This window comes from Coptis chinensis, chromosome 2, assembly GCF_015680905.1.
Source record: "Coptis chinensis isolate HL-2020 chromosome 2, ASM1568090v1, whole genome shotgun sequence".
Classification (NCBI taxonomy): domain Eukaryota; kingdom Viridiplantae; phylum Streptophyta; class Magnoliopsida; order Ranunculales; family Ranunculaceae; genus Coptis; species Coptis chinensis.
This window is the reverse complement of record NC_141457.1, coordinates 44581177-44591807: the sequence shown is the minus strand read 5'-3', so window position 1 is coordinate 44591807 and position 10631 is coordinate 44581177. Positions and strand designations below refer to the sequence as shown.

General features: G+C 35.8%; 1 long non-coding RNA gene across 1 annotated transcript; it reads right to left on the bottom strand.

Moving 5' to 3' along the window:
* Positions 1 to 7471: 7471 nt before the first annotated feature.
* On the bottom strand, positions 7472 to 8627 carry LOC147516182 (uncharacterized). The gene is made up of 3 exons (XR_015213609.1): positions 8361 to 8627; positions 7871 to 7959; positions 7472 to 7723 (listed from the first exon to the last, which is right to left on the bottom strand). It is a non-coding gene; the product is annotated as an uncharacterized LOC147516182 (long non-coding RNA).
* Positions 8628 to 10631: the final 2004 nt, after the last annotated feature.

Here is a 10631-nt window from a genome sequence, read left to right as displayed (position 1 = left end):
TTTCCAGTACCCGCAGCTCCATTTAAGAAAAATAATTATCCTTTAGCATTGTGCACAGAATTCGTCACTGTATTGAAAGCTTGGCGTTGCTCTTCATTGAGACGACTGACATTATCATCTGCCACCTGTTGTAGTCCATCATACTAAAGTTGTTGTTGCTCCAAAATAAGTCTACTGCCAACTACCTTATTCCAATTTTCTCTCGGTATTGGCAAGTTTGGGAAATCTGAAAGCTTCTTAGCACTCTCAAAAAGGATTTGGTCCAATAAAAATAAGTCGTAGTCTTTTAGTTGGTCGTCAGATGGATTTGAAATGAGAAACAATGTTTTCATCTTAGGTGCAAGATCATCACATATTTGTAATGCAAATCCATCCCACAATAGTTCTAGACGAGTTGGAGTGCACTCTAGAAGGATAACACTGAAAAGTCTTCGTAGTTGATACCTAGTTTGCATCACAGCTGCCTCCTCTAAACACTGTTTTCACTCCTCATCATCTTCTAACAGTCCCCGTGCTATACATGCGGCTCTAAATGTACTATATGGAACACCATCTACAAATTTCAATGATTCAAATGACTGCGGGCCCTTTACAACAGTTAACAACAAGCGAAGATAAAAACATTCACCTGCATTTGGACTTGCAAAATACATCCGACCAATAGCATAACAACTTTTACTCCTGAGTGTCCAAATTTTCTCAGACTTGTCATAAACAAAGTGTTGAGGGAATTCTTGATAAGTGTACTTTCTGGCATGTGGATATTTAGCACAACATTAGAAGAATGCATTTAGAGTTGATTTCTGACACTTAGCTCGAGCAATAATTTCTTCCATCGGTTCTGTTGCTTTATAAATAACCCGATGCATTCCAGGCAAGTGGACTGCCAAGCGAACAACATTTGGTACCTCCTCATGCATTCTAAATTGTAATAGACGCCACACAGCTTCTGGTGGTCCAATATACCTCCCGTCGATGTACTGTTGGATCTCGTCATTCGCTCTAGTTAGCACCATAGTTGTTTTGTCAAATCCCTTGTAAATATACTTAGTGATATATTTGACAGTCCGAACTAATGCACATACTTCAACGTTAATGTGGCAGTCTAACATTTCAGATAGATACAGATTGTACAGAGCGATATTTTGGTTGTCAACGGTATGCTCACCTCTTATCTTGTTTTTGACCTTGTACACTTTTCATGTGTTGCGACGCATATAAAGAGGGTACCCTTCTCGATCCATCGTTGTCTTTTCAACAAATTCTCGTGCATAATCGAACCTGCACTTGCCATCTTGCATGCATGGTGCTTCTGGGTTTTTCAGCACCACACGGACCATGAATCATGCACTTCGTAACGGTCTTAAAGAGTGCAGGTTGAGTGTCTGGGTTTGGAATCTCGGCAGAAACTATTCGATCCACTTGTTCAGTGGTGCGAATCTTATCCTCATGTTGAAGGAATATGAGAGCGTGCATGTGTGGGAGGCCGCATTTTTTAAATTCAATGGTGTAAACATGTGCCACTGCACGTCCAAACACGTCATTTTTTAAGATTTCATTCATTATCGCTTTTCGTTTCATCTCAAATACTCAGGCGACCAACGCAGGTTTATCAGATGCTGTTTGGTGACTCTTAAGCTCATTTTGAATTTTTGGCCAATTCGGATTTGCAGTGACCATAACAAAGACATCAGGATGTTTATTGTATCGTGTGATCGCCATTGCATCTTGATAAATCTCATACATATGCCTTGGACTCCCTATATGAGACGATGGCGTAATAAAAAAGCGCCGCCCATTTGATCCGATTCAATCCCCGTCTTTGGAACATCCGTCAATCCTGATACAACTCGCATCGAATCTCGGCTTTGATGATCTCTCGAAATAAGCGCCAACTTGTTCTGTTCGGTTGAAGCCCAACCGTCGACAACAAATTCTTGGCATAGAGGCCCTGCCTGCAAGATCGTTGAATACTCTGTCAGGCAATCAAACAAACAATAAACATAGTACTGAGTCTGGGTCAAACGCACATTTGTTGGACGATTATTTATGACGTCCCATTGGCATAGATCAGGAGACCAACCGAGTTCTCCTCGAGGAAATAGAAGAACATAATGTAGTGGCAAATAAGTGGGATTACACTCACTTATCCTCTCTAAACCTCCTCCTCTCAAACGAAGAACAATATCTCGCAAGCTATCAACCTCATTCCCATTACCTGGTAATACCACAACAATTTCCTCTGTAGATGGAAGGTTATATCGTCGTCGGTCACTACCAGAGCTGTAATGAAGACGGACAGAAATATTGTTGTTTGCAGAACCATTTGAATTTAAAATCTCAAAAGCATTCTTATAGAACTTGTAGAAGTCGTTGTACTGAGTAAGAGTGTCTTGAATGATTTTTAAGACGTCCCGTGACAAATGAGGATTCCGGCTAAGGCGGTGATTCAAAGCCTCATTTCCATCATAAAAGTAAAGCTGTGAATAGACAGGATCCCTTCCTGGATCTGCCAGCAGTGATCCGACTCTATGGTAGAGTCCTCCGTGTATAACAAATGACATTGGACCACGCCCATGCAATACACGCATGTCCAGATTAACACCAAGGCTTGTAAAAGCATTACACGCATTGTATGACCGAATGTGCTCACGAAATGACCTTGCATTGGCATCAGATCCTTCATACAATGATTTAAAGGCAGGGGGCAGTTCAGAAAGCAAAGGCAATTTGATCTTTCCTTGTAAACATCACATCCCAAATAGAGGTCTGTTTTTGGTTGACTTTGATAGTTGTTCATCTTTCCAATGTAGGGCATAACAGAATCCACATTGCACATCCATTCGACCAAGATAATGTTGTCCTTTCCGTGGAGTAGGTACATCTACATCCATTGGAGAGGTGAATACTTGTTACATGCGATTCTTTTCTTGGTGAGCGCGTTGAGCCAATTATCGCCGAGTAGGTACTAACCCTCGTGAGATAGTATGTTGAGAAAGAGTTGAAGAAGTAGAATTCTGTTTCTGTTGTTATTTATTTTCCTTCATGAATGCTAATAGAGAAATTAAGTGTCAAAAATTGATTTAAAAAAACATATACTTTACAATATAAGGAATAAGATGAAGAATATTTCTTTTAGAAAAAAGAAAAAAAAAAACCATGAATGCTAATATTAATACATGCATCTGAAAATTGTCAAAAACTGCTTTAAACATAATTAATAGTTTAACCAACAACTTACAAATGAGATAACTACAAAAACAAACATAGTATATCAAATCTTTGATTCACAATATATAGAATAAGAATTCACAATGCATCTTCGTAGTATTAAAAAAATTGATAGCATGACATGTCCAGTAGCAATTACCTCTCAATTATTAATACATGATGGTTAATATTCCATGAATTAGATGAAAAATTCTTCATACTACGGAAGAAAGAAATAGGTTTCGACTACAGAAGAAGTGAAGAAGTGGTATGAATAAAAAAAATATATACCTCAATATTCTCAACAGTTTGAACGCGGAATTGCTCCCGAAGTCTTGCTCTATGAATTTCTACTTCCGTTTGCTGTACTAATCCTTGTGAGATGGAATGTTGAGAAAGAGGTGAAGAAGCTGAATTCTGAGAAACATTGTAATCGTTTATTTTGTTATTTTTTTTCCTTCCTGAATGCTAATAGTAATACATTCATCCAAAAAGTGACAAAATTTGATTTAAACAAACAATATAAGGAATAAGATAAATAATATAAAAAATAACAATTCATAATCAGTTTGTTACTTTTTAGACTGTAGATGCTAACAAAAGTACATAAGAACTGGAGAAGATGTGTTATGAGTATAAAAAGATACCCCAATATTCTCAGTATTTTGAGTGCGCAATTGCTCCCGAAGTCTTGCTCTATGAATTTCTACTTCTGTTTGTTGTTCCATGATGATTATACCTTTAACTTCAAAAATAAACGGTAATCGTACCTCAATTGATTTAAAAGACCCTTCAAATCATAATTGGATACACTAAAGAAAATAAGTAAATACAAACCTTATTATGCAAGAGGTTTTTTTCCAAGTGTAGTCAATTTTCTCACTCAACTCCCACCAAAGTTCCTTGCATCCTGCGCAAACTACTGGATAGAGGGATACAAAATGTTAATTTAACTAACTTTCTCAAGATAGTATCCAGGACACGAAATTCAGTTGATATCATTTGGCTACAGAAGAATAAAATTGTCATATATTCTCCAATCTACCTTTATATGATATAATATACATCAATAAAATATTAGTTAACTGAAAAACAAAAAATAGAAAAATAAGCTACCGCATGTAAGGGGGTTCACTTCCAAATTACCACCCAACAGTCAACACAACCTATCCATGCATTCAATAATATGTCAAGGTCTGGCTATAGTAGCGACATAGCATCCAACTCCTTTTGGGATCGAAACTCTGGTTTATATGTTACCTGCTCAACTACTACTTACCTAAGCAAAGAAGGCATGTGTCTTAAATGTGATGCACAATACTGCAAGATCCTAGGAAAAGTAGTCTGTTGATAGTTACGTTTTAAAACTGCTATATCAATACAAAGCCTTACCTGTGACGAGGTAGGTTGTATAAGTACTCTTATTGAAGCTTCAACTTCAATTAGTTCTACATCGTCTATGTCTAACAAAAGTCTTTTACTGAAACACAATTAATTCAGTAAGTGTTTGATTTAATATATATAGAAGAGGATATAATTTATTTTTTGATAATACTAATCTAGTAAGTGTTTGATTATAGTAAGTGTTTGAGGATAGAATTTATTTTTTGAGAATACTAATCTGGTAAGTGTTTGATTTAATATGTATAGAAGATAGAATTTATTTTTTGAGAATACTAATCTAGTAAGTGTTTGATTGTAGTAAGTGTTTGATTCAATATAGAATTTCTTTTTTGAGAATACTAATCTCGAGGGGCATGAGATTAAATCTCAGCCGCCACATAGCACCAGTCCTATTATGTTATATTGAATATATATATATATATTTTGGCAATAAATATTTTTAAAATAAAATTTATATTCACAACTATTAAAAATCAGTTGAGCGCCCAAATACTATCTAACATCATTCATAGCACATGACATCATCAATGCCCAAGAGTATGACCATATATATATATAATATTTTGGATCGGCAATAAATATTTTTAAAAGAAAATTTATATTCACAACTATTAAAAATCAGTTGAGCGCCCAAATACTATCTAACATCATTCCTAACACATGACATCCTCAATGCCCGAGAGTATGACCATATATATATAATATTTTGGATCGGCAATAAATATTTTTAAAAGAAAATTTATATTCACAACTATTAAAAATCAGTTGAGCGCCCAAATACTATCTAACATCATTCGTAGCACATGACATCCTCAATGCCCAAGAGTATGACCATACCCTGGTTGACTTATGTCCACTAGTTGTTTACTTTGTCCACGTGGTTGGCAATCTATCTAATAAAACAAAAAATAGTGGGAGGACAAATTCCACATCATAAGGTGAGACATGGTCGACACACCCCCTAACCATAGCCAATAAAAAATCATATAGGGTAAATTAAAAAGCTTTTATGGGGTGAGTTAAAAGGTTTTTCTCACCTCACCCACCCCACACTCTCACCAAAATATGACTTGGCATATCCAAGTGTTTAGTGAGTTTGTGCAATTTTGTTAAGTGCAATCAATACCATGGGATCTATCAAAAAATCAGCCAAAAGTCCACAATTGCGGCTGGACTTATAAACTATTGGGCCTCCAAATTTGACATGGTATTGCACAATTGGTTGACCCAATTGATGCTATTGGGTTTATGGATAATGAGCAATTGGGCTGGCCTTGCGTCGCGACGAGTTGTTTCGCACTGAAGGCGCACATACGCCTTGCGCCAAAGGCGCGACGAGTTGTCGGGATAACGTGATAAGTGCGTCGAGGTCTCGCAGGGCATAGGCACGGGGATACCCTAGTCTTATCTAATAAAACAGAAAGGAGTGGGAGAACAAATTTCATATCATAAGGTGAGACGTGATCGACACACCCCCTAACTATAACCACTAAAAAATCATAGATTGTGAATTAAAAAGCTTTTATGGGGTGAGTTAATTAAAAGGTTTTTCTCACTTCACCCACCCCACACAAAAAGAGTCAACATTGGACAAAATTTTTATGGGTTGAATTTTTCATGGGATTGGAAACAATTACAGCTGGGCTTATAAACTGTTGGGCCTCCAAATTTGACATGGTACTGCACAATTGACTTACCCAATTGATGTTATTGGGCTTATGGATAATAGGCAATTGGGTTGGCCTTACGCCGCGACGAGTTGTTTAGCGACATACGCCTTGCGCTGAAGGCGTGACGAGTTGTTTCATGTCGAAGGCGCGATGTGTTGTTTCGTGCCAAAGGCACGTGTTTCGGCACGCGTTTCGGCACGCGTACGCCGAGTTGTCGGCTAGCACAGTAGGCGCCTCGAGGTCTCGTGGGCCGTAGGCATGGGCATGTCCTAGTATCTATACACCATCACACTTCCCGCCCAACTCAATGACTTCTCCTAGAAGCCACTAATAAAAGCACTCTTTATTCTCACTTCCCCAAATCTCAATCTCATTTCTTCAATGGCGATAAAGAAGAGGAACCACATAAGAGTATCTGAAGTAGTATGGAGCATAGTACAAAATATCAGGATGTGACAAAATATCGACTCCTGATTTATAGATATGTATCGTGGATATATCCCCTTCTGTGTGGATATATTACATTGGGGCATCTACAAATATCGTGGATATATCAAGATATATCGATAAATATCGACAAATATCACTTGACTGTGTGTGGATATTGCTAATTGCAAATATCGTGGATATATCATGATATATCAACAAATATCGCAAAAAATATCCACAAATCATTTATATTTTCTTTGAATGTGGTCATACTTTTAATATGAACTATTCTCTAATGCTAAAAAATAATAACTAACTTATTTGTCCATATTTAAGATGATTATATATAGTTATAAAGTCATATTCAAAATTTCAAATATTTAAAAAGTCAGACAAATTACTACACTAGTTGTAACGCCTCAGGATTAAAGAAATATTACAAAGTGTTAATAAAACTATATTCAATTTTAATTTTAAATAATATGACTACGTACAAAATTTTAACAACGCTTTTTAATTTGTAACAGTTATGAACCGTTGCTGATGGGTTGCAAATAAAAAAAATAATAGTTTCTCATTTTGTAACAACCAACTAAACCTACAAATAGATTCCCCTCTTGTTAAACCTGCAAAAAAATAATTTCTCATATTTCTCATTATATTGGGACGTCCTTAACATGCAAAAATGACACTACTAGTTCTATATTGAAATAAACATTTCAATTCCATATACGAATTTATCCATATCCATATCCCCATTACCTTACAAGTAAATAATAGCAAGCCCAAGTAAAAGGTTGAAACATGTAGGATATTCGTTGAACCATATATATAGTATAACTTCAAAATATTTTCTAAGAGTTACAAATTCATATTTACAAATAACTAAGGGTTACAAATTTCGATAGGATTTTCCAAGCAATCCCGAATCTTTGCAGTACCAAGCATTAGTGATGGCTTCACTCACTATAAATCTTAGCTAGTGGGGCTCCACAAAGTCCATCTAATTTCTAAAAATTCACAAAACAAATAATGAACTCAGAAATACAATAATACTAATTAAACTCATGTAATTAATTAAAATTTTGAAAATCCACGTAAAGAAAGTAACAAGTTGAACAAATGAGAAAATGGATGATGGAATTTTAAGTTTTTACTTTGATGAGGAGCTTGACATGAGCATGATCAGCTGATTAGGGAGTTGTTCTTTTGGTCTTCTTGTTTTTCCCTCCATCAAACTTATACCCTACACAACACATTGAACCACAATAAAAATTATCTATCTAGCTATTCAAGAAGGCTTTGAAACACATTAAGAAACAAAAGTAGCACTTCTACAAACCTAGGACTGTCCAAAAATATTTGCCCTGCATCAACATGTACTAGCAACCCATGGACCCAACAGAACTCTAAAAAGCGGGGGAACATAACAATGTATAGAGTAGGTCGACCTACTTTATACCAAGTGAAATTCAAACTTTCAAACTAAAACTTGTGTCCAATGAAAATATATAGAGCAAATCATATGGATTCTCTAACCATGACGCCCAACTAGAAGCATCTAGTCATCAAGGCATTAGTTTCCAACAGGGAGGTAAATGGGGTAGAGAAATTGTAGATAAAAAAAGGTAAGAAAGAGTTGCCTACCTGTTTTGTATTCCTGAAACACAGTACAGACTTCCTTTCCACCTGCCCAGTACGAATAAGATGCCGAGCAGTCCACCTATAGGGAAAACCGAACCTTAAAAGTCAACAAATAATGATAAATTACAAAGAGATAGACACGTGGTCGAGCCACGTGTCCTTGTAAAGTCAGTAGAGTGCGTCATAAAGAACAATGAGGGCCATGTGCTCTATTGCACCGTAATATATGTAAACTATTAATTCCATGACTAACTTAGTGCAAGATGTGAATGAAACATAATTAACTTATGTGCCTGTGCACTCAGAGAATGTGTCGAAGTCAATTATGTTGTCTCAAAGTCCACATTTCATTACTTATGAGACATATCTCAACATCCAAAAATCAAAGAACAATAATAAAGAATCCCACTTGTCATATGTTCTGGTTCTGCACACTTCGTTAACACATGTTAAGACTCAACTAATCCAACTTAGATTTTCTACTACATAATTTTGACTTCAAAAAAAATATACTTTGATCAGAAAAAAAAAATATTCTAAACAGATCCAATAATAAATGATGAAAATATATACAAGTAGGTTGCACTAGTATCATGAATGAGTATACAAGTGTACTTCAGCTGCATAGCTTTAATCAAAACAAAAAAGAAAGCATTGTGCATAGGAAAACCAAAGCTCACTACACAATTTCACATAGGAGTCACATCTTCACATCCAACTTTATATATAATTACTTTTTTGTTCACTCGAATACAATCAAACTTGGGCTCATATTCAGTCACAATGGCGACTAAATCTCATTCCACTAAATGACTTTAATTCATCCACCAAGATGAATGAGAAATCAGCCCATCACCTGGAGCAAGACCAATCCCTACTTTGTCAACTCACGTACACTTAATGCTATCAAAACCTAAACAATAAATGCTTACTATTTATTGGACACCTGTTAACACACATCTAGCTTGATTAAAAAACTGAAGTTCGCCTACTTAGGGGCAACACTTAATTAGATCTAGTCCAGGCTATATATATACAAAGGTACAAGCGAGATCTATAACATGCAATGATTTCATGTCTATCCTAATTCACCGAGTCGTAATATATCATAGTAAAAGAAAACAAGTAAGGTAATAGTCTATTATTCTACACTAGCTTCACAAGGGATTTAAAAATGAGAAGAGATCACCCCCGCGGAAAGTGTAAAAAAAAAATCTCTTCACAGTAAAGTACATGATTCAACACCAGGACAGATGTTAGTGAAGTTTCTCAATGTGCCCATTCTAGAATGTTCTAAGACCGAGACAAAGGAAAGTAATCGGGCTAATAATGATCTAAAAGGAAAAACAAGACAATATTATCTTGATCAATAACTCATTTTTCAATCAAAAGCAAGTTATATATTGACTATTGCGTTCTATCATTTTAAATGTGAATGCTCAACTACCATTCAACCTACAACTTGTAAACTGCAATGGTTTTTTACATTCTAACTGCATTACTAACTCACTCTCGACCAGAAACTTTTGTTCCGATTCACTACACGAAAAAGAAATCCAGATCTTAAATATCAACAAAAACAAGAACCCAAATGAAAACAAACCTTGTATAAAGCCCACGCCTCTTCTCGGACCATGTTCTTGGCACCCAACGGTGATCCTTGACCAAGTTGAATTCTCACCTACCAAATTAATTAAGAAAAAAAAGAAATCAAACAATAGATCTCGGATCTTCCAACAAAACCAACTCCCTCATCATCAAACACCAAAATCTATATTCATGAAATCACAACAGCCCTATTCAATATAAAGCTCAAATAGTACAAAAACAATGAAAAAAAAAAAAAACCCAGGTACCTTAATCATGTCAACGGGTTGAATAACACAGGTAGCAAGCATTCCAGAAGCACCACCATTAACAAAAGGCTTAATAGTAGGCCAGACCTAAAAATAATTTAAAGAGAAGAATTCTCCTGAAAGAGCTCTGGAACAATGAGTAAAACATCAAAGAATTTAGCTAGTAACTCAAACCTGAAAAGAAAGTAAAACAAAACCCATATCAAATACTTAACTAAAACAGAAGCCCATATAGAAATTTTAACCAAATCATACAAAAAAAACAACAACAAAACGAATCAAAGTTTTACTTTTCAAGAAGTCTGATTAAAACTAAACTATGGGCTTCTTCTTCCCCGATTTCAGTTCTTTCACGGCTGATGGTGTGCTGAAATCGACCAAATCGAGAGGTGGCTGTTATATCGTCGAAATATCACGA